Source organism: Palaemon carinicauda, chromosome 24, assembly GCF_036898095.1.
Source record: "Palaemon carinicauda isolate YSFRI2023 chromosome 24, ASM3689809v2, whole genome shotgun sequence".
NCBI lineage: Eukaryota > Metazoa > Arthropoda > Malacostraca > Decapoda > Palaemonidae > Palaemon > Palaemon carinicauda.
Window position 1 is genome coordinate 91298193 of NC_090748.1, and position 27500 is coordinate 91325692.

Genomic DNA, 27500 nt, shown 5'->3' on the forward strand with positions numbered 1-27500 from the left:
TAAAACTAGCTGTATTCAATCGAAATGAAAATTCATTCTCTCTCTCTCTCTCTCTCTCTCTCTCTCTCTCTCTCTCTCTCTCTCTCTCTCTCTCTCTCTCTCTCTCTCTCTCTCTGATTTTTCAATGGTAACTCTTACAACTTTATTTTTCATTACATATCATATATAAGCAGAGTTGGTTACTCCTATTAAATAATTATTGGATATACACGTTACATAACAATTGAAATTGATACAAAAACTCACTTCAATGCGTATGCATGTAGTTGTAAGAACATACACATATTTCCCCATGCGTATACAGATATATTTATGCAAATGTATTATATTTCCATGCTCATGCCCTGCTTATTAATGTGAGTATACGCATACTTCCATGCTTATGCATGCATATTAATGTAAGTATACGCATACGTCCATGGTTATGCATGCGTATTAATGTAAGTATACGCATACTTTCATGGTTATGCTTGCGTATTAATGTGAGTATATGCATACTTCCATGGTTAGGCTTGCGTATTAATGTGAGTATACGCATACTTCCATGCTTATGCATGTGTATTAATGTAAGTATACGCATAAGTCCATGGTTATGCATGCGTATTAATGTAAGTATACGCATACTTCCATGGTTATGCTTGCGTATTAATATGAGTATATGCATACTTCCAGTTTATGTATGTGTATTAATGTAAGTATACGCATACTTCCATGGTTATGCTTGCGTATTAATGTCAGCATAAGCATACATTCATAAATATAAATACGCATTTTTCCAATATATGAAAGTTATATGCTTGAGTAAATACTAGCTTACATGCGTTTAAATAAATATATTTTGAGTAAGCGAATCTTTACACACACCGAGGGAACTCGATTTAAACAGATGTATAATGTAAGCGAATGCATGTCAGCATCTTTATGTAATCAATTTCCGTTCCGTGTCGGCTTGTATCTCGCATTAAACACGGCGGTGTTGGAAGAACTGGCATTGAGCTTTTATGTGCCGGATATCAAGGAAACAGTGTTGTAATACCATTCTCTGAACCCGTTACCTACCACCCACCTGCTTTATTAATTGTTATTTTTAATAGTTAATCTGGTAGATATTTTTATTATTTTTTATCCGAATCATTTTTATTGTCGAGGAAATGAAATGTACAGTTGAACACAGAAATTCCTGGTATAGTTTGCTTGGAGGAAGTGCAACCAGCCACACCCTTACTCCGTGGCGAGTTCCTGTGTGTAGCTCAGTCCACCACCTCTTGTTATATCTCTACACTATAGTCAATTCTTTTTAGTGAGGCAGATTTGCACAGATTCGCGGTGAGTAACCAAACAACTACAATCGATTTTTTTTAATGAGGCGCATTAGCACCGACTCGCAGGGGTGCTCTTTTAGCTCGGAAAAGTTTCCTGATCGCTGATTGGTTGGACAAGATAACTCTAACCAATCAGATGGCAGGTAAAAATTCCGGGCTAAAAGAGCACCCCTGCGCAGTAAGGGGGTGACAGGGGGCATTTCTGTGGAGGAAGGTTTACCAGGGACTCCTGTCTCCAGCTGTACATATTTGGACAGGAAATATCAGTCTTCAAAATTGAATTATATCTTTGTATATCTTCGTCTTCCGTTTGATATCAGTCATGAGTTTGATGTCACTTATGATTTCCTCTAGAGCGACTTATAGATCATTTATATTTCCAACGACGTTGTATATTATCTATTTTTGAATACTTGACAAAATTAAATGCAGAAAAGGGATATTTCAGTAAGGCATAAAATGCTAAATTATCTTACACAAAGTTCTTCTTTATGGGTAAATATGTGCTAAAAATTATGAAAGATATCCTTCCAAAATGGTGGTTCTTTTTAGAATGTTGACTATTTCTGGTGTTGGTTATTTAAATATTAATTCAAAATTTTTCGTTTAGGTTTTTTAAGATTCTGCTCTAGTATGAGATCCATGGATGATATCAAGTGTGTAATGGTATGATGTAGTAAGTAGTAACTACTATGAAGTTTATGAATATTATATAAAATTGAAAAAAGTAAAAATTTCGTTCTCCATTACAACATTTACGCAAATAACAGACATATCCCAGGATTTATCGTGTCTTGAAATGCTGCACCTGTCCTTAAACCTACATAAGTACTTTTGGTCTAAATGGTTCTATATCGCTAAAAGACAAGGCATTATGTATATCCGTAGTGGGTGGGTCTGTCAGGGCAGTTATTTCTGGACACTGTATGCTTTTCAAAGGGATCTTTGCAATGGCCCTTCGAGACATAGCTTTATCTACTTTTTACCTCCGCCAACGAAGTTGGAAGGAGGTTATGTTTTCGCTTCTGTTTGTGTGTTTGTTTGTGAATAGCCTCCTGGCCACAATTTTAATCGTAGAGTAATGAAACTTGCAGAGATTAACTTTTATGTAAAAAGCTGAAAATTATTAAATTTTGAAAGGTCAGTGTCAGAGGTCAAGGTCAGGGTCAAGCAAAATGTCCAATTTACGTAATCAGCCGTAGGCTTGTACATCGTTGTCATGGAGACTTCATACTTTGTTTATATTTGCGTGTGTGAAAATCCACGCCAATTAATACGTATCAACGTTGAGCAAAAGGTCGAGAAATAAGTTGCCGCGGCGGAGGTCTGTGCTCTACTAAGTGCCCCTCTCGTTAACCATGTTCTTAACCCAAGTTCCGCTTCCTTCCTTCCATCTTGCTTAAATTTACTTAAATTCCACTTATTAGTAAAACTGAACCCTTCCCCAAGTTCAAACTCGGCACTAAAATGCCTTTTCAGGCCTGGGGTTAGGTCACATGGCTCAAATTTCATAAATCATACAAGATTTTATGTTTTGAGAACTAGAAGTCACATCGGTATCTCCAAGTAAAAATTTCATTAATACGAAAGTATGTTAATTAATTCCCCAAAGCTTTGTAGTTTCTCAATATATTAAGAATATTTTCTTTAGCTGTTAGAGAAGGTGTGTGAACAGAGTGAGGGCAGTTATCTGGCTAACTATGGTAGGGAATAGTCTGGAAAGTTAAGTATTAGTTATGTAAAATGTGGTTTACCCATAATTTTATTTATATAAAGTTATGTTAATGTCTGCAATATATACAGATTAGCTACCTTTTAAGCCTCTGCGGTTAGGTTGTGCTGATCCATACAAACTATTATCTAAGTCACTATTTTGAATAATCTTGGGGTTTAGTGCATATTAAAAATTGACGATTTGTTTGCTCGTAAACTAGTTTGAAATTCTTATATTATGCACTTTTCATGCGTTGGAGAATGGAATTTGGAATGCATGCTATACATAGCCGTAACTGGTGATTTCTTTCTGATGTCCTAGTTTTTTTAGCGCGTTTTCAAAGACCTGCTTGTTAGAATTCTTCAAGTAAAAGAAAACTGCATTTTGGGGGGAACAAAAGTAAATTAATTATCCCTTTTATTAATATCTGTTGAAAATTTTGTTGCGTTTGTATTATTTGGATTGCTTAGATATTTTATATTTAATTTGTACTTAAAATATATTATTATTATTATTATTATTATTATTATTATTATTATTATTATTATTATTATTATTCGTGCAATATAAATATATTTAGAAGATGCATTCATCTTCAGAATATTTGTAAACAAACATTCACATACTTTTCTTTCAATTGGCGCATTTTGCTCAAAAGGTAAAATGTTGTGATAAAGGAATGTGTTTTGGTCGTATTTTTTTGAATGATCTGATCTTATAAGATCCTTCTGCTCAAGTTTGTAGTAAACATTTAGTCCCTTCTCTCCAGCCACGGACGACTCCGTAACGTTTTCATTTTATTTTTTGCTATTTTCAAGACATGTTTTATTATCAGAACGTAATCATTTTAGAAGGGGATAAATTCTTTTCAATATGTCAACAGCTATTGCCAATGTACTCGAGTTACTTGTGAGTAAAAAAACAACAGAACAACAGCTGAAAAGGACTTGCAACGGTTGAATAGTCCACCTAACACTGTTAAAAAACCGTGATATTGATCGGCAATTCTCCGTAAAAATATAGTGTTTTAAACCTTATTTCAGTAAAATATAGGTGACCGTAATTTTTTACCATACTTCGTTATTATCTTTCACCAGTTGGTGACCGTAATATATACAGTACGACAATATATCGGTTTTTAAAACGGCAAAAGCTTGGCAGCATTTATTCCAGGATATTTACCGTTTTTTTTTCGGCAAATTTTCAGCAGCGGACATTGCAAAAGATTCCTGCTGCAGTTTAAAGGCCGCTCATGAATGGCAGAGGCAAGGGACAGTGACATTCCCCTATCGAGCAGGACAGTGCCCTAAAGACTGACCATATGATCAACGCCCAAGCTAGAACAAGGAGGGCCAGGTAATGGCTGCTGATGATTCAGCAGATAGACCTGTAGGCTCCCCCAAAACCCCCATCCTTAGCTCACAAGGATGGTGAAGTAGCAGCAACCAAAGAAACTAACTAGTTTGAGTGGGACTCGAGCCCCAGTCTGGCGTTCACCAGTCAGGGACGTTACCACATCGGCCACCACAACAATTGTCGGAAAAAAAGGCAAAGTGTCAACCCGTCGTAATAGGAAGATTAAGGATCCAGTCTTCTTTGTTTCCAAGAGTCTCTGATCTTTCTTATCTCGAAAGATGATTGTTCTTTTAGCTTTGGTGATTTGGTGACCTCTGTTTAGTCAAAGAATGACGTCGATACAGTATATTTATATTGGTGTTGAGACGTGTAGATTATTTACAACGTAATTTAGCATATACATTTTACTACCGGAAATAGGGGAAGGATTATAAATGGACTGATGTTAGTAAATAAACAAAATTAATTATACTCTCCATTTCGTTACACCAGTTATCTTCCAATCTATGTGACCAGACATTCTCTCTCTCTCTCTCTCTCTCTCTCTCTCTCTCTCTCTCTCTCTCTCTCTCGTAAAAAAGGCGAACAATATCCTTATTTACATATCTCTTATTGTCTCTACCTGTCCGCTTCTATTATTCCATTTCGGTGTATGCGAGCCATTCGACCAAATCCTCCGCCATTATTATGCGTCCAGTCGAAAGCCTCTCGGTCTTTGCATTCGATGTATTTGTTCGGGTTAGGTTTATTAACCAGCATTTCACATGTGACTCTGGGCGTACAAAAGGTTTATTAAATTCCCGGTGGATGTACTGTTATCCATTAGAGAGAGAGAGAGAGAGAGAGAGAGAGAGAGAGAGAGAGAGAGAGAGAGAGCTTGGCTTGTCCTACTAATCTCTTAATTTGAAATGCCATACTTTGTTTGCGATTTATATCCATTGCTTTCAATGTTTTCCATCATTAGGATTCTTTCAAACTGTTATTATACTATCAGTCAATCTATGATCATTCTAATGCTTCTATATTTACTTTAAGTTTAAAACATTAAATTATTTTCTTATATTGATCATCATAGACAGATGGATAGATAGATAATTTATTGACCACAGCTACAAAGTTTTACTATATATAGATAACGTACAACAAAATGCCCTTAAGTAACCCGTTTACAATTATTCTTTATCAAACAGGTATAGTTCACACAATATTCGTATAATCCTACTTAAAAGGGTACCAATTGCTATTTCTTATTTCATATATTACTTTGGATTTTTTTTTTTTTTTTTTTTTTTTTTTTTTTTTTTTTTTTGAGTGTGTTTTCAAATGAAAAGCATGTATTGGTGTGGAGCGAACGACGTTTGTGTATTTAGTGTATGGAAACGGTTGTAATGAAAATTAATTAGTTTTTTTTCCACAATAATATGTTATGAATATATTATTTTCAGTGAACACCAAATGCCAGAATATGAGAACAGTTTATGAATAGCATCGAGGCAATACCTTTATGCAATTGGTAGCATCATTTACAATAACTATGACTTTTCACCGTAACAATATTGCAGGAAGTTTGTACTATGGATAAAAGAATTTTCTTTGCTTTAAGTATCCATGAGAATAAAACTCTTCAAAGAACACTATTTATTCCTCCTCTCATTGAAAATATCATCTTTACATTCTTCATATCTGCTGCTATTCACTTCTACCCGGTATCGCTTTCATATCAGCTTGGTTGTTAGCGCACCAATTCATTATCCATCATTTAGTTCAGCTTTATTTTCCTTTTTGATTTTGCGATTCAGGACCAATAACCGACTTCTGTTCTGTCGAACTCATAGGATGTAGGTTGGCCAGGGCATCAGCCACCCATTGAGATAGCCTACTGCCGCTAGAGAGTTGTTTGGAACTTTGACTGGCCAGACAGTACTACATTGGATCCCTTTCTCTGGTTACGGATCATTTTGTATTTGCCTACACATACACGAATAATCTGGCCTATTCTTTCCACATTTTCCTCTGTCCTCATACACCTGAGAACACTGAGATTACAAAGAATTCTTCTTTGCTCAAGGGGTTAACTACTGCAATGTAATTGTTCAGTGGCTACTTTCCTCTTGGAGAGGGTAGAAGAGACTCTTTTGCTATGGTAAGCAGCTCTTCTAGGAGAAGGACACTCCAAAATCAAACCAATGTACTCTAGTTTTGGGTAGTGCCGTAGCCTCTGTACCATGGTCTTCCACTGCCTTGGATTAGAGTTCTCTTGCTTGTGAGTACACTCGGGCACGCTGTTGTATCTTATTTCTCTCTCTCCTGTTTTTTTTTTTTTTAAGTTTATATTGTTTATATATTAAAGATCTAATTCTAATTTAATGTTGTTACTATCTTAGTATATTTTATTTTGATTGTTTATTACTTCTGTAGTTTTTTCGTTTCCTTGTTTCCTCTCCTCACTGGGCTATTTTTCTCTGTTGGAGCCCTTGGGCTTATAGCATCCTGTTTTTCCAACTAGGGTTATAGCCACGACTGAAGGTCTCGACGTCAATGACCTTCGATATCAGGATGCCAGAAACCTCAAACTCATTCATTCATTCATTCATTCACGAGTGAAGGAAACAACTTACTAAACAATCAGATAGAGTAACAAGTTAATTGGGTAGCGTTATCACTTGTTGCTTAAAAGGAGAAAGAAAATAATAGTTGATATAAAGAAATTATAAAGGAGTCTTTACCTGAATTCTTCATGGGATCGACCTAGGAATTTTCTTCCATTTTTTTATTTTTTATTCATCATTGCTGTAGTTTTTAGGGTAAAATTTGATTGCGTAAATATAAGTAAGTATTTATTCCAGATGTCTGTGTTTTGCTATATAAAACTGCGACGTGATCTATTTATTTTTTTCATATATACAGAAATATTTTTTGATTTAGCGATGTCATTAAAGAATTCGAATAAGGCTCTCTCAAAGAGTTCTTCATATGTATTTAGTAGAATTCCGTCTCAAGGACAAGTAACACGAAGAAAGGAAAAAAGGCTATTTTCTCTTAAAGATTGATTGATTGATTTGAGGTTTTCTGGCATCCTGCCATCTATTGTGTCTTTAAGAACTCTCAGATAAATATAACAAAGGAAACGAGTGTGATCTCTGAACAGTGAAGAACGATTGAACAAAAGGTCCCATATGTGCTCGTGCGTAGAAATGTGACGGGTCGAGAGAGGTTGTGAACTCAAAGGCATTGTGAAAGCAACTGAGTTAATTTATTATAGAACACTCTCCTTTATATACAAAACCTCAAGGCAACAGGAAATTACATGTTCGAGAAACAGACAATGTTACATAGGAGAAACGCAGACATGTTTATTCTGGTTCTTTTTAGTGCGAGGGAAGAGCGAAGATACAAGCATAATATATACAAAATGAATTATGTACGATCGTGTGACACGGTTGGTACAGAAGCCACAGACTATTTGCAACGAAATTAATTAAATTCAACTATTATAGTCATGCGTATATATCAAAATATCCTTAATCCAAGAGTCTTTTCTTATATTGTTTATAGGGAAACCTGGAGATGACTCCTGTTCTCTTTATTTCCCCTTTTTCTTTATACCTGGAAGAGGGTCAGATGCTAAAAAGGGTCCATTGATGTCCTCAAGGGGAAAATATACAAGACCCCCAGCGGGAGGTTTAATGCTCAGTAGGACAGAAGCCACAAAGGGAGAGGACCCAGAATTATTCCGGGACGAATAAAGAAAGGGAATTTTAGTGAAGGGCAAGGACTCAAGGAGACGTAAAATGCTGGGAAGGTTTTAAGTAATAAATCATATTACACAGCACGATGTTTTCATTTTTTTTTTTTTTTTTTTTTTTTTTTTTTATACCAGTATCATCAGTACCTTTTACCCCCAAGCTATGTTGAACTTTCAAGCACATTTTGCTATATTTTTTTTTTTTTAAATTGCTCTAACAGCCTTAATTTTTGTCATAGATAGGTCAGGTTGGTCTCGTTCTTTTGGAAAAGGCCTGAAGTTTCTCATAAAGTTATCAAAATAGGCAAAAACATGTAAATAACAGTGTTTTGCAAGAACGTACCGGTACGTCCATTGGGGGTGAAAGGGTTAATAAGCGAGTCTTGCTCCTGTCAGTACTACTTATTCACAATTTATTTTTTCTTTGCTATTTCATCAGTTCCAGACTTAGGTTTTATTTCGGTAGGGAAGAGTCGAGGGGGATTTTAGGTTGAGAGATGCGAATTTAGTCGAGAATTTGGCGAAATATTGATTGACGATGCTTAAATCATGGGCTTGTTTTCAAACACTGTTAATAGCCAGCTCTTCTTTATATATATATATATATATATATATATATATATATATATATATATATATATATATATATCTACATATATATATATATATATATATATATATTATATATACATACATATATATATATATGTATATATATATACAGTATATATATATATATATATACATATATATATATATATATATATATATATATATATGTATATATATATATATATGTATATATATATATATATATATATATATATATATATATATATATATATATAGGCCATAAAAAGAATTGCAAGCAAGGTTTTCATTATGGTTAGACCTCTAGTCTTGTGTAGTGTGTTAGCCTCTGTACTTTGGTATTCCACTGATTTGGGTTAGAGTTCTCTTGCTTTAGGGTGTACTCAGGCACACTATTCTGTTTCCTTATTTCCTTTCCTTACTAGGCTCTTTTTTCTGTTGAATCCCTTGGGCTTATAACATCCTGCTTTTCCAACAAGGGTTGTAGCTTAGCAAGTAATAATAAAAATAAATAGGGAATATTAATACCAAGTTGGTCAAGAAGTAAAGCAGTTTTGTTGTGAACATTAATTAAACAAATTCATCTTTACTGATTTTTATTTTTAAAATGGAGTTGTATCCTTTACAAAGAAAATAAGTTACCGCTAAGGATAGTGTCTGTATCTTTTAAGGAGTTGGAAAACCTTTTATAAAAATTATTAGTGCAAAGAAAAATAACGAACGTGTCGGAAGCAATCCTGTCATTTTGATGATGCCAATGATTGAAAATGCTTCCATGGACGACGAGGCGAATGAATCCAAAATTTATTCGGAGATACATTTGTATATAAAAAAGCAGAAAATGTATTAGAGAGGAAAAATAAATATTTAACCATGAATTCGTAAATCCACATCGCTTACTCAAAAAAAAGTAAAAAAAAAAAAAAAAAAAAAAAAAAAAAGAATCACACCAGGTGTGCTTCACAGATCCAGCTTATCAAAGCAAAGTTATTGAAATAACGATTATTTTTTTATGTGAATCATGCAAAACATTTTAAGAATTTACAAATTTTGTGTTAAAATAATGAATCGTTTTTTTCTATGTAAAAACATTTGTTTATAAAATAGCAGAAAATATATTCGAGGAGAAAAATAAATATTTAACCTCGAATTCCTAAATCCACATTGCTTACACAAAAAAGAAAAGAAAAAAAGAATCACACCAGGTGTGCCTCACAGATCCAGCATATCAAAGCAAAGTGATTAAAATAACGATTATTTTTTTTATGTGAATCATGCAAAACATTTTAAGAATTTACAACAAATTTAGGGTTATTAAAATAATGAATCTTTTTTATATATGAATACATTTGTTTATAAAATAGCAGAAAACATATTCGAGGAGGAAAATTAATATTTAACCACGAATTCCTAAGTCCTCATCGCTTATATAGAAGAAAAAAAAATCACACCAGGTGTGCTTCACAGATCCAGCTTATCAAACCGAAACTTTTACAAAACCAAGTTATTGAAATAACGATTATTTTTATGTGAATCGTGCAAAAATATTTTAAGAATTTACAGCAAATTTTGGATTAAAATAACGAATCTTTTTATGTGAATCGGGCAAAATATTTTAAGAATTTACAACAAATTTTAGATTATTAAAATAGTGAATCTTTTCTATGTGAATCTTGCAAAAAATATTAAGAAATTACAGCAAATTTTGGATTACTAAAATAACGAATCTTTTTTATGGGAATCATGCAAAATATTTTAAGAATTTACAACAAAATTTAGATTATTAAAATAATGAATCTTTTCTATGTGAATCACGCAAAAAAAAAGAATAAATAAGAAATTACAGCAAATTTTGGATTATTAGAATACTGAATCTTTCTTATGTGAATCGTGCAAAACATTTTAAGAAGTTACAGCAAAATTTGGATCATTAAAATAATGAATCTTTTCTATGTGAATCATGCGAAAAAAAAATTTAAGAAATTACAGCAAATTTTGGATTATTAAAATAACGAATCTTTTTTATGTGATTCATGCATGATATTTTAAGAGTTTACAACAAAATTTAGATTATTAAAATAATGAATCTTTTCTATGTGAATCATGCAAAAAAAAAAAAATTAAGAAATTACAGCAAATTTTGGATTATTAAAATAACGAATCTTTTTTATGTGAATGGTGCAAAACATTTTAAGAATTTACAGCAAATTTTAATTGACTTATCCTTCCTGTTTATAATGCAATGATGATGTCTCTTTAATCATTCATGTCTCCAGCGTCGCTCCCGTTGTCGTAATGGAAGACCTGCTTCCATATTTAATGAGTTTCCATATTCAATGAGTTTACAATTAATCAATCAATCAATCGGGAACGTTGTAATGACTGGTTATATCCCGAAAGTGGCGTGATAATGACAAAGGTCATCGACACTTAATGTTAATGTTTTCTGGGAAAGGTTAAGGATATTTGGAAAATCATATTATTAATCAAATTCTTGTGGCTTACATTATTTACTATGTAAAACTAATATATGTAATTGCTATATAAGAAAAATATTTCTTATTTCTATACGAAACAAATTATTGGTATTACTGTGCAAAAACGAATATTTGGTATTGCTATACGAAACAAATAATTGATATTACTATGCAAAAAAGAATATTTGTTATTGCTATGCAAAACTAATATTTTCTATTGCTATGTAATACTGATATTTGTTATTGATATGCAAATGTAATATTTGGTATTGCTATACAAAACTAATATTTGTTATTGCAATGTAAAACTAATATTTGTTATTGCTATGTAAAACTAATATTTGTTATTGCTATGTAAAACTAGTATTTGTTATTTCTATGTAAAACTAGTATTTGTTATTGCTATGTAAAACTAATATTTATTATTGCTATGCAAAACTAGAATTTTTTATTGCTGTGCAAAATAAATATTTGTTATTGCAATGCAAAACTAATATTTGTTATTGCTATGCAAAACTAATATTTTTTAATGCATTTGCGCCATCTTAGTTATGTGGAGAATCGGTATTTTAATCAGTTTGAGAACATTTCAAAAGTATTAGTTTTAGTAACACCGCTGAAAGAAATATTTAATGAAAAAAGTTAAAATGTCTTGAATTTATGCTAAATTTTTTTTAGCTGGATTCTCTCAAATATCAATTTTATAAAAATTAATCAATATTAATTGTTGGAAAATGAAGAACTAATATAATTAAATAAATGGCTTCATAATCAAAATTATGTATATATCCTGTGTTTTGAGAAGTAAATTTTATGTAAGAATTGACACACTGAAGTTCGATCAATTCGAGCTGATGTTTGGTTGTTGATAAGGGAATGAAGTGACCACCATTCATAGCGTTGCAAACATGTGAATAAATTTCCTACGGTTCTTTGCACTCCCAAAGGTCGGATTCAGCTCCATAGGGAACATTCCTGCAGGAGAACTTATTTGTTTGAGGAAGTGTAGTGCGCTAGCGAGCCGTTAGGTTGTAACTGAGAGGTGAGGTGAATGCAACTAAATTTATATTTCAACAGACAGCGAGCTTATATACAAGAGTTTCAGTGCAAGAAGGTCAGAAAAATTCAAGCACAACAATTCATGAAAATACAGGCTTAAATGGGTTCTGTTAACAGTGAGGTTTAGAGCTAGATAACAGCGGAGGAGCGTGTTGTGAAATACCCGAGTTACAGTAGAAATAATGGGGAATGTCATCTCTTTGGCTATAGAAGGGTTTAAGGTGAGCTCTTCGACTCACTTGACAGACTTTTATAAACTTACTTTCCTTACTTTAGAATACATAAACTGTCATTAGAAAAGATTAAGAAAATTCTCTTATTTAGTAGAAAGATTCAAGTTCATCAAGATAATGGAAGTTCAAACATATTGATCATAATGCTTTAATTTTTAGTAGTGGCAGGTATTTTTAAATATAAAATTATTTAACATCGATTTTAACATTTACCAAATGTTAGATTATTTTAAAAAAGGAGGTTTTAGCGATGGTTTGTGTTATTTGTTTAAGTGTCTGAAATGTTCCAGATCTAATGCATCGCCATGTTAGGGAAATACCGTTATTTAGAAAAAAAAAAAAAAACGAATATTTTTGGAACAGGGAAAGTTTGCCTTACTGAAATCTTCCATTAGATTGTTGTATACCAGATGAATTCAACTTGTTGGACAGACGCTTTCCTGAGGACGGTCTGTTTTTAGCTATGACAACTTAACGAGTTCGTATGTACGCTCATGCATGTGTGAAATCATCATCAGCCTTTGCCTGGCCCTCCCTGGTCCTAGCTTGGATGAAGAGGCGACTTGGCTGATGATCAATATATATGGTCAGTCCCCAAGGCATTGTCCTGCTTGCTATGGCAATGTCACAGACCCTTACTTTTGCAATTCATGAGCGGCTATTAAAACCTTTAAACAAGCAAGAGTCGTGTATAACAAAATTACCGAACTACAGATGAATAATTGCTAATTAAACTTGTGTCTAATTCAAGTATTAATTCATGAGAGATGAATAATAGAAATTGTCTATTATTTATTAGTGATTAAAAGGAAGTTATTTAATATCTTCGTAGCTGCGTGTCAGATGTTAAGCAGCATTATTCCTCGTATGAATTAGAATGAAACATGAATCATGTAGAATCCTATTTGGTCCTGCGTTGTCCAATAGAGCTTAACCAGATGTTTCATTCAAGAGATAATAAAACAGTTCCATGAATAGAAATGGCGTAATGTGTTCTGTCCTTCGTAATCTTTTCTGTTCATTCATATGTTTAAACAAATACCTGCCATCGTTGATTTGTGTTTTAGAAAGAGACGGACTGACAGACAGACAAAATCCAGAGAGCTTGAGAGTATTATGAAGTATTACGAAATCATATAAATGACACTAGTCTTTCTAGGTATTGCCTATTTAATCAACAACTCATTTCAGAAAATTGTTAGAGAGAGAGAGAGAGAGAGAGAGAGAGAGAGAGAGAGAGAGAGAGAGAGAGAGAGAGAGAGAGAGATTATTCAAGTTGTATAGTATAAACTGCAGCCTGTAATTGTTAGGTTTTTCATAGATAGAAAATTGTGATAAGAATTTTAATGGAACTGCGTCGATAAGGATCAAATACTAATTACAGTAAAAGTATTGGAAATATCCTTACCTAAATCTTTGTGTTATTTCAAATGGAAATTTCAGACTTCGAGTGCTTTAACAAAAATTGATGCAAAAACCCATTTCTTCTGTGGTCAGTCATAAGCCATATTTTAATCCTTTCTTTTAACTTTCCCTTAAGCTTTTTGTTTATTTCACTTATTATTATTATTATTATTATTATTATTATTATTATTATTAGCTAAGCTATAACCCTAGTTAGAAAAGCAGGATGCTATAAGCCCAAGGGCTCCAACAGAGAAAAATAGCCCAGAGAGGTAAGAACATAAGGAAATAGATAAACTACAAGAGAAGTAATGAACAATTGATATAAAATAGAATGTTGTATTATCTACATAGGCTTGTACTGTTAAGGTTTAAATGTCGCTCATGAATGGTAGAGGCAAGGGTCACTGATAATTCCCTAGCAGGGCAATGCCTTAGCTTAGAGACTACCCATATGTTATTATTATTATTATTATTATTATTATTACTACTACTACTACTACTACTACTACTACTACTACTACTACTACTGCTGCTGCTACTTGGTAAGCTACAACACTAGATGGAAAAGCAGGATGCTTTAAGCCCAAGGGTTCCAACAGGGAAAATATCCCAGTGAGGAAATGAAGTAAGGAAAAGCTAGAAGAGAAGTTAAGAACAATAATAACATTTAAAGTAAATCTCTCGCATATAAACGATAAGAAATTGAAAATAACAAGAGGAAGAAAAACAAGATAGAATAGTGTGCTCGAGTGTACCCTCAAGCAAGAGATCTCTAGCCCAAGACAGTGGAAGACCATGGTACAGAGGTTATGGCACTACCCTAAAGATTAGAGAAGAATTGTTTGATTTTGGAGTGTCTCTACTAGAAGAGCTGCCTACCATAGCTAGAGAGTCTCTTCTACCCTTACCAACAGGAAAATATCCACTGAACAATTGCAGTGCAGTAGTTAGCCTCTTGAGAGAAGAAGAATTGTTTGTTAATTTCAGTGTTGTCAATGTGTATGAGGAAAGAGGAAAATGTGTAAAGTATAGAGCAGACTATTCGGTGTATGTGTAGCTAAAAGGAAAATAAGTCCTAACCAGAAGGAAGGATACAATGTCGTACTGTCTGGCCAGTCTAAGAGCCCAAAAACTCTCTAGTGGTAGTATTTCAACGGGTGGCTGGTGCTCTGGCCAACCTACTACCTATGATCAGCGTCCAAGCCCCCTTTCCATCAAACTAGGACCAGGGATGGCCAGGCAGTGGGTGCTGAAGACTCACCAGGAAGACCTATAGGCTCCCTCAAACCCCCATCCCCAATCCTAAGCCCAAAATGATGGTGGGGTTGTAGACAACAAGAAACTGTCGAGCTTAAGCGGGTCTCGTACCCCGGTCAGAAGATCACAAGTACAAGGTCGTTATCAACAGGCTACCGCAATTTATTTTAAATCGAGCCAGGTGTTTTATAACGTTTTGGACACTGGATTGTGCGAGCGAGCAGTTAGATGCTAACTGAGAGGCGGGGTGAGTGCAACTAAACTTTATGAAACAATCATCGAGTTTATTATATATAACGACTTGCGAGCAAGAACGTCACAAAAAATCAAACATGATAACGCTAGCTGGTCTATTACAGTGAAGAGCGAGTAATAAGTTAAAAAAAAATCAAAACCGTTACAGTGTACGAGCGTGTATGAAACACGTGCGGTACAGGATTCTCTGGGAATACATGGCAACTGTTATTTATTAGAGCGTCTAATTAATATAATTGCCAGATAGGGCTACTTACTTACACACTTCATGATTCCTTCAACACGTTTAAAGTATAACACAGAGGGACATTTAAGTTTTAATTGTAACTGGTCCCAAGATAATTTCTTGAGATTGTCTTCATGTGTGAAAGCTATAAGACTGTAATACAAATAAAAGATTTGACGCGTAAACATTGGTTTTGATTATTATTATTATTATTATTATTATTATTGTGTTTTATTATTAATATTATTATTAATATTAAAAACATATATTTTTTAATATTATTATTATTGTGTTTTATTATTATTGATATTATTATTATTATTATTATTATTAGTTTTATGTTTTATTATTAATATTATTATTATTACTATTATTATTATTGTGTTTTATTATTATTATTATTATTAAAGACAGATATTTATTATTATTATTATTATTATTGTTTTATTATTATTATTATTATTATTATTATTATTATGATTTTTTTATTATTATTATTATTATTATTATTATTATTATTATTATTATTATTATTATTCTAACTGCAACTTTAGTGATGACGTTTTCATATTTTCCATATTAAGTGAATATTTTCAGAATTCTGCTGACAATTTTATTTTCATTATAATTTCGTTAACAGTTTGGAGAAATAAATATATCATATTGTAGATAACGAATTGCATTTTCAGTCTCACTTTTAATACTATCGACGGAAGTCAAACAACTGATCCAAAAGTCCGAAGTAAATAAAACTAAAACTGAAATAAAAAAAGGAAAATCTCATTAAACTCAACACCCATTAAAGATTAAAGTTAATAATAATAATAATAATAATAATAATAATAATAATAATAATAATAATATGTATATGTATACACACATATACATACATAAATATATATATATATATATATATATATATATATATATATATATATATTTATATATATATATATATATTTATATATATATATATATTTATATATATATATATATATATATATATATATATATTCATGTATATATTTATATATATATATATATATATATGTGTATATATATATTTATATATATATATATATATATATATATATATTTATGTATATATTTATATATATATATATATATATATATATATATATATAAATATATATATATATATATATATATATATATATATATATATATATATATATATATATATATATATTTATATATATACACAATGTAGACGTATCAGAATAATTTTCATTTTATTTCAGCATAAACTGATCTCTAACTGTAACGTATATACTGTACGTTACTGTATGTATTCATTGTAATCAATATCTGTTTTAATCACGTTTCAATTAAAGATACATGTTAATCGTATGCCTTCTAGAGATTCATAATCAAATCAACTTTACATAATAATTTTTTTCTATTTATACAGAAGGAAGTTTGCATATCAATGAATGGTTCAAATTCTCACATGTTTTCAAGTGAGCTAATTATGTGTGCCAATCAATGCAAATTATTTGTCTACATAGGAGCCATTCCTTTTGAAGATTTGATTTTTGATCGGAGGAGTTACACATGACTAGATAATGAATTAAGGCTCCGTAAAATAAAGCATTGTAGCAACGTTTCATCCAATTTACAAATTTATTACCTATCATCATCTATGCCTATTGACGCAAAGGGCCTCGGTTAGATTTCGCCAGTCGTCTCTATTTTGAGCTTTCAATTCAATACTTCTCCATTCATCATATCATACTTTACGTTGTATAGTCTTTAGCCATTTAGCCCTGGGTCTTCCAACTCGTCTAATGTCTTGTGAACTAATCTATCTTGGGGAGTGCGAAGAGCATGCCCAAACCATCTCCATCTACCCGTCTACATAATCGCGTCACATATAGCACTCGAGTAATCTCTTATAGTTTCATTTCTAATCCTGTCCTGCTATTTAACTACCAATATTCTTCTGAAGGCTTTGTTCTCCAATGTACTAAATCTGTTGGAGATTGTTTCATTATCATAACATGAATCATGTGCATACAGAAACACCGATCTCACTAAACTGATATATACTCTAGCTTGATTTTTATATTTAATTTCAGGCAATTTGATTTCCAAATTTTACTTTACCTGGCAATTGTCTGATTCGCTTTTATCCATCTTTCATTAAACTCCAATCATAAAGACCCTGTCTTAGAGATCATATTTTCTAAATATTTAAATGGCTCTACCTCTTTAATCCTTTCTCCTTCCATTGCTATTTCATGTTCCATTATATATTCCGTTGCCTTTCTTCATCTTTTGTTGTTATAACACCCATTTCTCTTTTTGATGGAGATATATTACACCTCTACATATTTTTATTCACTATGAATAGCAAATAATGTTTAAAAAAGACGAAAGAAAATAATAGGGAAATTACATAATTGCTTTTGACATTTTACTTGTTTTCGATTTAATACCCTTCAGTCCTCAAATTCATGGAAAATAGAACTATTATTGTTACGAAGTATTTTTTCTCTTAGTCTTGACTAATTTTCTCATCAGTGGAGGAAGTTTTTATTTATTCCCAGTACTTTTAGGAAGACTTTCTTGTGCAGGTCAATTGAGAAGTATAGTATTTCCGTTCAACTCTTTCTCCAGGAGACTTTTGAGGTTTCTAGATTATTCTTTCTCTTAATTTGTATATACTTTTTCTTTTCCTTGTTTGCATATTTCATTCTTAAATGAAGAGGTGTCAGATTCTTCTAAGTATCATCATGACTTTTAGCATGTAAAGCATATATATATATATATATATATATATATATATATATATATATATATATATATATATATATATATATATATATATATATATATATATAAATGTTATGTATATTTCCTGTTATGCTGAGCAACCACTCAGATACGACTATCTCCCACATATTTCTAAAATGCCTTGTGGTAGTTTGGAAAGGGGGAGGGGATTGGAAGGCTTGAACATGTTTCTATGTGTATCTAAATATTTAGCTGTCTTCTTTGACGGAGCGTGTACACTGTTGTGTACGCATATGTACATATACAGTACACACTCACACACACACACATATATATATATGTACATATATATATATATATATGTATATATATATAAATATATATATATATAATTATATATATGTATATATATATATATATATATATATATATATATATATATATATATATATATATATATATATATATATATCGTTACATTTTCATAACTGTGTCAAGAGACTTGTTAGCGAAATAGTTGTTTTATTTCATGATATAAAAAGTGAGAATTATGATGTAATGATATTAATGACAATCAGAGGGAGTATAGCCTCTTTCTCTCTGGCCTTTTCCATGAGCACAATGAAGCCGCAACGGTGCAACCCTAGTCTACTATTAACAAGACGACACAAATATGGCTAAATTTCAATTCCCTCGATAAATAAGTATTTACTTGGCATGTTTTGGCGTCGTTTTGGGAAGCTGCAATCTGGTCGTTTAATACTTGAAATCGCATCTTGTAATCCTCGCAGGAAGATTGCATTGGAGTAACAACAACGTTATTATTATTCCCTAAATTGCAACACAAAAGTCAGCAAATGGTACCAAATGCAACCGAAGGATATTGGCTGAAGCATTTAAGAAAAAGTAAACACTTAGGATTCCTATTTCTGTTTAGGTGAAGCTCTTTTTTTTTTTTTTTTTTTTTTTTGCTTTTCATTTTTATTTTATAATTTTATTTTGTTATTTTATTTTATAATTTCATCTATTTCATTAAAGCGTAGTAGGTTGGCCTGGGCACCTGCCAGCAGTGGAGATACTAACGCTAGAGAGTTATGGGGTACTTGACTGGCCATTTTTACTACATTGGATCCTTCTCTCTGGTTACGGTTAATTTTTCCGTTTGCCTACACCTATTCTTTACATATTTTCCTCTGTCTTCATATGCCTGACAATACTGAGATTACCAAACAATTCTTTAACTACTGCAATGTACTGTAATTGTCCAGTGGCGATTTTCCTCTTGGTAAGGGTAGAAGAGACTGTTTAGCTATGGTAAGCAGCTCTTCTAGGAGAAGGGCACTCCAAAATCAAACCATTGTTCTCTAGTCTTTAGGTAGTACCGTAGCCTCTGTACCATGGTTTTCCATTGTCTTGGGTTTGAGTTCTCTTGCCTGAGGGTACACTCGGGCACACTGTTCTATCTTATTTCTCTTCCTCTTGTTGTTTAATTTTTTTTAGTGTATATAGGAAATATTTATTTTAATGTTGTTACTGTTCCTAGAATATTTTCCTTGTTTCCTTTCCTCATTGGTCTATTTTCCCTGTTGGAGCCCCTGGGCTTATAGCTTTTCCAACTAGGGTTGTAGCTTAGCAAGTAATAATAGTAATAGTAATAATAATAATAATAATAATGATAATAATAATAATAATGATAAAAGCAAGTTGGAGCAGGGAGAGAGACAACCTCTTTCGTGTAATTGAACTCGCTTTCTGTATCAAAAGATTAAGGACTGACTCGTGTGGTCTTCATTACCTCCACCAAGGAGATTATAAAATGACCTGCGTTTATATATTTATTTATTCATGCAATTGTTTGTCAGTTAGCAGGATTACGTCACAACTTCTGGCCGGATTTCCATCAAATTTTATCAACGGTTAGGTATTATACTAAGGAAGAACCTATAAATTTAGCAAGTGTTCTAGATTTAGATCGCTTTTCTGGTTATCGTTGTTATTACTGTACAGTAGATTCATTCATGGTCAACATATGAAACAAGGAGAGCTTGGTCCGTAGACTTTAGTAAAATTATGCCAATCTTCTTTAGCAGAAATCGGAAATCTCTGATTACTCTTTCTACTTATTATTATTATTATTATTATTATTATTATTATTATTATTATTATTATTATTATTATTATTATTATTATTATTATTATTACCTACCAAGTTTTCTCCCCCGTTTGTTTGTGTTTGAATAACTTCATGGTCACAATTTTTCTCATAGAGTAGTGAAACTTTCAGCGAGTGTTATGTTGAGACGGGAAAAGGATTAAATTTTGAAAGTCCTAGGTCAAAGGTCAAGGTCGAGCATAAGCTGCCGTGACGGAGGTCTGCGCTCTTCTGTGTGCTCCTCTAGTTATTATTATTATTATTATTATTATTATTATTATTATTATTATTATTAGCCATGTAGTTTATTTTTGAAGTAGAAATGGGCCCAGCTTTATCACTGACACGATCACATTCTTTGCCTTTTTTATTGTATAGGCAATCAACAGCTTTCATTTCCATAATAATCGAATCGAATTTTTCATGGATGTTGAATCGGAAGGGAACTGGAATTGATGATATTTGTAAAATTCCTTTCATTGTTTTCCATGGGGGCACTGGTGAATATATTGTGCGCTTTACCCATGGCACTTTTCATTGTAATGGATTCTTTTTTTTTAAAGTGGATTTCTTTTGATCTTGATTTATCAATGTTTCCCAGAAGCTTCGGGTTGGGTCTTCGTTGAATTTTCTCCTTTGCTTGAAGTGTAAAATCCTTTTTCTCATGGATTTATCTGATCTTGTTTTCATTACTTTTTTGTCATATATGAAGATAAATATATTTCACAGATAAGAGGTAACTATTTTCTTTTCTGTAGCATTGTTTCATAGCCCACCAACGTTCATATATATATATATATATATATATATATATATATATATATATATATATATATATATATATATATATATATATATATATATATATATATATATATATATATATATATAAATATATAAACACACACACACAACAAATGCAGCCTTATCTAATCCACTCCAGGATAAATATCTTGTTTTTTATATTATCTATCTATCCATCTATATATATATATATATATATATATATATATATACATATATATATATATATATATATATATATATATATATGCATATACATATACACAACAACAAATGCATCCATTTCTTGTCCACTGCATGACAAGGGCATCCAACATATCCTTAAGCATGCAGGAGGATAGGCCATTGTCATCACCACGCTATCCACTGCGGATTGGTGGTGGTGTGGGAAAGTTTAGTCTGATCTCTCACAGCAAACCAACCTAGTATGGATGACCCTGACTAATACAGCTTTGTTAAACATGGCGATATAGAAACTCTTTCACTCAGAAAGGTGTATGTGTGTGTGTGTATATATATATATATATATATATATATATATATATATATATATATATATATATGTGTGTGTGTGTGTGTGTGTGTGTGTCTATACTACAATGGTAAGTCGTACTTTATCTTGTCTACCCTATTATTGTAGTTTCCCCTATATCCCCCTATTCGTTATCATTTTATCCTTCCTTCCCCTTCCCTTCGTAAACAAGTGTACCAGCAAGCTTTCTTTATTCTTTCTCGTAAATAACTATGATTTTTTTTTTTTTTTTTTTTTTTTTTTTTTTTTTTTTTTTTTTGTGGTGGTGGTGGTGGTGAGGAGTTAACTTAACCCTTTAGTGTCTTGTGTACGCGTGGGTATGAGTATTAAGCAAGTTGAATTGCCGTGTGTCTGATTTCCCCTTTGAGCTATTCTGATTTCAAAAGCAACACTATAATTCTTTTTTATTTAGGGAAAGAAGGGGCCGGGGAGGGGGGGGGGGTGCTTATTACAGGGTGTAATTCATTGAATGATTTTTTCAAGATTATCACCATATTATTTTTATTATTACTCGCTAAGCTACAAACCTAGTCAGAAAAGCAGGTTTCTATAAGCCCAGGGTCTCCAACAGGGAAAATAGCCCAGTGAGGAAAGGAAACAAGGAAAAATTATATATTTCAAGTACAGCAACAATATTAAAATATAAATATGAACCATAAAAACTTTAACAAAACAAGAGGAAGAGAAATAAGATAGAATATACTGCATGAAAATATACTGTATATTTCTATTATGTTAAAATGTATGAATTCGAAATTTCATCTAAGAATATTGGAAATCACATAGATTTTAAGAGTTGCCGGTTTGAGATTTAGGTTGATATGTGATGTTTTAAGTACATGAATTTTATGATTTTATACGCGAATAATCTACGCGAGAGAATTAGCCTCAAGTTGTGTGATTAGAGTTTGTCTGTTCCGGTGAGTGTCGTAAAATACCCTGCAATTTCCATGTGTATTTTAGCGAGATCACGGACCACATGCCCTTGACTGTAAAAAACTGTTGCTTGATTAAATAATGGAAAAAACCAGTGTTTATTGCATATTGGATTTGGGATTAAGGTGCAATAATACGTGGGATATCCATGAGTTACATTCATATGCCTGCTAGAGTGCTCATTACTAGATCAGAATAATTGCTTTTCTTGTATCATCGTAGTATTTGATATTACCCAGCAGCAGGTTTTAAACACGAATATGTGCCATGTGGTCATTACCTTAAATGCTGCCGTTTTTTTTACCTTAGGTTACCTTGAAACATTTTGCAATTTCCTTAAATTTTAAGCTAGTAAAACCAAAATTACATTAGAATTACATGCTGTTTTTTTTTTTTTTTACCTTAGTTTACCTAAAAAAAATTTCCCAATTTCCTTAAATTTTAGCAAGTAGAACCGAAATTTCATTAGAATTACCTTGAAACAATGAAAATTACCTCAAACTAAGGTAATTACTTTAACATTTTAATCCCTGCCCCGCAATGTATTAATTCAACCATTCCATTCTTACATGCACGAGATAGTCTTTAACAAGCATAGAATAAAAAAAAAAAGATTTAGAGATCATAGGTGGCTGTGTTCATTACTGTTCAAATGGATGACTCAAGAGCCAATAAAACCGATAGAAGACGATTATTCCTAGGTCCAAATCCTTTAGCAAAAGATTCAAGATTTGAAGGCAATTTAGTCTTAAGACCTTTGGATAGAAATATACTAGAAGTATCAGTGTTCCTTTTTTTTATTATTGCAAATTCTCTCACTTGAAATAAATAATGGTAGCATGATATTGCTCAGTCTGTTTCAAAATGTAATATATTGTAAAATCTCTGTGCATGCAGTAATTATCTCTTCTCTTGCATGCAAGAGCCATATCCATAAATAACAATAAGTAGACATTCCTAAATCAACAACGAACCTTTTGTTATTATTGTTAATGATTAGGTTGAAATTTAATGATATATTAGCTATTGAGAGAGAGAGAGAGAGAGAGAGAGAGAGAGAGAGAGAGAGAGAGAGAGAGAGAGAGAGAGAGAGAGAGAGAGAGAGAGAGAAATACTGGCTATTTTGCATTGAACTCAAAAATGAGTTGCTGTCTTATTTTACTCAGTACTAACACTAAGAAAGTGAGTCTGTTATAATAATGTTGATTCACTATTAACTTCAATAATAAACTGGTAAATGTCTCAACCATGCTTTGTGACTTAGATTTAACTGAATTATAAGTTCTTTAGTCGTAAACTCAATTGGATAATTTGTTTCAAGAATCAACTTCCATTGTCTACTTTAATCAGGAATTTTGTTGTTGGAAATTTTTTTTTTTTTTTTTTTTTTTTTTTTTTTTTTTTTAATAAAGAGTATCTTCGCTAATAGAATTAGCTGCTTGATTAAAGTCTCTTCGGAACTTGAAAGGAAATTACTACCTTTTCAGCATTAATCCCTATTCAACTAATTATTTGGGGTACTGTTTTAAACTTGAGTGAATTGCTTATTTATATCAACATGAAAAATTAGCGATGGAAATATTCTTTTGTGTTTGTGTGAATATTATTTTTTTGAGGTCTAGAGAATTATTCTTTAAATTTCAAACTTGTCGTAATTAAGGTCATCACATCGAGTATTTTATAAAATTCAATAGTATTTTTATGTGGTTAGAGATGTAACTGTCTAGCTAAACGACGATATTCCTTAACTTGTATTAAAGCAGCCCTCCATTTATTCAATAGTAGGCGATATCCTTCATTTATGTCTGTGTATGCGTTTTCGTAATCCGAGAGGCTGATTTAATATTCTTATTAACTTCTATAATTCGTCTTGAATTTTTTCCACAGTAACTATACTCTGACAATAACAGTTTACGCTACAAAAATACATTCACACCATTTTCTAAACGGTATAACAGAAAACGAGAAAACACTTTGATAAGGATGGGGTAACTATTATTAATCACCATATCTTAACGAGACATACTCTGACAATGATTTAGTACTCAAAGAGTGTGAAATAAAGGTCACGGAATGGGGAAGCTCAAGAAGCGGCATAGGATTCATTCAAGAATTTTTGTGTCTGATTTAGTAAAAGTATATGTCGTAAGTAGGGTAGATTTTAAGAATACTTTACTATAGAGATGAAGGTGGGACTGGCTTCCAGTCCTTTGGAGAGTGACCTAGCAAAGGTAGAAAGTGGGTCAAATAGACGGCTTTCTTAATGTTTTTTTTTTGGGGGGGGGCGTGGTGGCTTTAATACATTGCAGTTCTTTGATGAATTCCTTAGTGCGGACTCTTGAAGGTTTATTTTCTGTAAGCCCTGTTGTCTTGGTTGGTGGCCAAAGCAGTTATTCCCTCCGGTATTGGGAGGATGATAGATTGGTTGTCTTTGTTTGTCCAATTATCAGTATGATATGATAGATGGAAATTATTTCTTAATATACTTCAATTCATGCAATTGCTCGATGCTCGATGATATCATCTTTGTGGATAGTGCAGCAGTACACTTATTTAATGGCAAATGCTTTTTTTTTTCATTGTCTGTACTATGTGCAACCATATTAACATTTTAATGATATCTCCTGAAGGTGATGTTATTCGCCATATAATATCTAATGTCTACTGCTAACTACCTAGAATTCGAACAATTTTTTCTGGCTCAATTGGTTTTTAGTTACAATGGCGAATTCTGAACAATTTCAAGAAATAGGTCCTCAAAACAAAGCAGGTAGTTTCTCCTCGTTTTTTCCTCCATGAAAGCAAGATAAGTTATTTAATACGGTTCACTAGCTCAAGTCGTTAGGGTGTTACCTAGATTCTCGAAGGGACCACAAATCATAAAAATTCTAAACCTAGACATTGCTTAATGTTAAAGACATTGTCTGATGTTGGGAACTGGAACCTCACGCATAGATCGGCTTGGAATGATATATTTTCTGAAAGCGTATCTTCTTTGCTTTGTGTTATATTTGTAAAGAAAAGACCTTGACCTATCACAGCTGAGGCTAAAACATAAAACCCTCCTACTTATTACTCATTAGGGTATAATCACCTCTTATCAACTGTCGTGGCACAATCACCTCTTATAATCATCCATCGTGGTACCATCACCAATTGTGGTACAATTACTTCTTTTCATCCAGGGTGGTACAACCACGTTTTATCATTCATCTTTATAAAAGACACCTAATCACTTATCGTGATAACTTATGTCTTTGTGGAACTGACAGTTTGCCCAGCTTGCCCTTGCCTTGGAACTTCAAAAGTTTAAACTTGCAGCTAATGTTTTGATGTTGAACAGGCTGACATAAGCTTTTTATAGTTTATATATGAAATATCTGTTTTGATGTTGTTACGGTTTTTGAAAATATTTTAATCGTTCATTACTTCTGATATTGTTTATTTAATTCCTTATTTCCTTTCCTCACTGGGATATTTTCCCTGTTGGAGCCCTTGTGCATATAGCATCTTGCTTTTCCAACTGTGGCTGTAGCTTAGCTAGTAATAATGATAATAATAATACTGTGGTAGTGAACTATGCTCCCTTTAGCATTATTGATAAATCCTTCAGAATGGTCCGGGTAAATGATGATTTAATACCTGCATATTAGAAGCATGAAAATTTAGAACTAATAGGAAAATTTTCCGTAGAGATCCGCTGTCATGATTTCATTGATCATTGGAACAGGAAAATTAAAATACACGACCTTCTCAAGATACTTTCATGCGGTCCTTTGCTAATTTCGTCTCCTTAAATTACTTCCTCAACTACACACAAATATGTCTTGGTGGCACCTGCAGAGATTACACTTCTACCCCCATTTTTCTTTAAACCATTAAATACCTTTCTCTCTCTCTCTCTCTCTCTTTCTCTCTCTCTCTCTCTCTCTCTCTCTCTCTCTCTCTCTCCTCTCTCTCTCTCTCTCTCTCTCTCTTGTGATTCTACTTCCCTATTGCTCGGCAGTTATCATTGAGTTTTCATTGCGTCAAATGATTATATCCAGTTTGTAAAAATTTCACCCAGTTTTTTTTTTCATTGAATACTTTATCTCTCTCTCTCTCTCTCTCTCTCTCTCTCTCTCTCTCTCTCTCTCTCTCTCTCTCTCTCTCTCTCTCTCTCTCTCTCTCTCTCTCTCTCAAAAGTTGTATGTCTTTTGTGATGTGTGATTTACTTTTGCGTTCACCACTGTGAATTCTATATTAATTCTCCTACTTACATTGTACGTGTCTCTGCATTTACAAGAATATGAAATGTTGTAGCATAATGCATTTTAGAATAAAGTTTTTGAAAACATCTGCAATATATTGTTACTTCCTGTAATTTCTTGATTTAAAGTAAATCAAAACTGCTGAAATATAAGATTAAGATTGTTTGATGATTGATTAAAATTCCTTTGATCCACTATTCATCCGTCGTTTTTTTTTTTTTTTTTTTTTTTTTGTCTAATTACTCTCGTGATTATAATGGTATTATTAATTATGTAATGTAGTATTCTTCTTCGAAGAAATCGATGTCCTTCAATGCTTATATGATTTGTAATGGATGTAATATAATCCGATAGTCTTGTTTATTTTGAAGTAATCACGTACGTTTAAAGCTCCTTTATTTTTAATACCCCAGCTTATGGTCAAGAA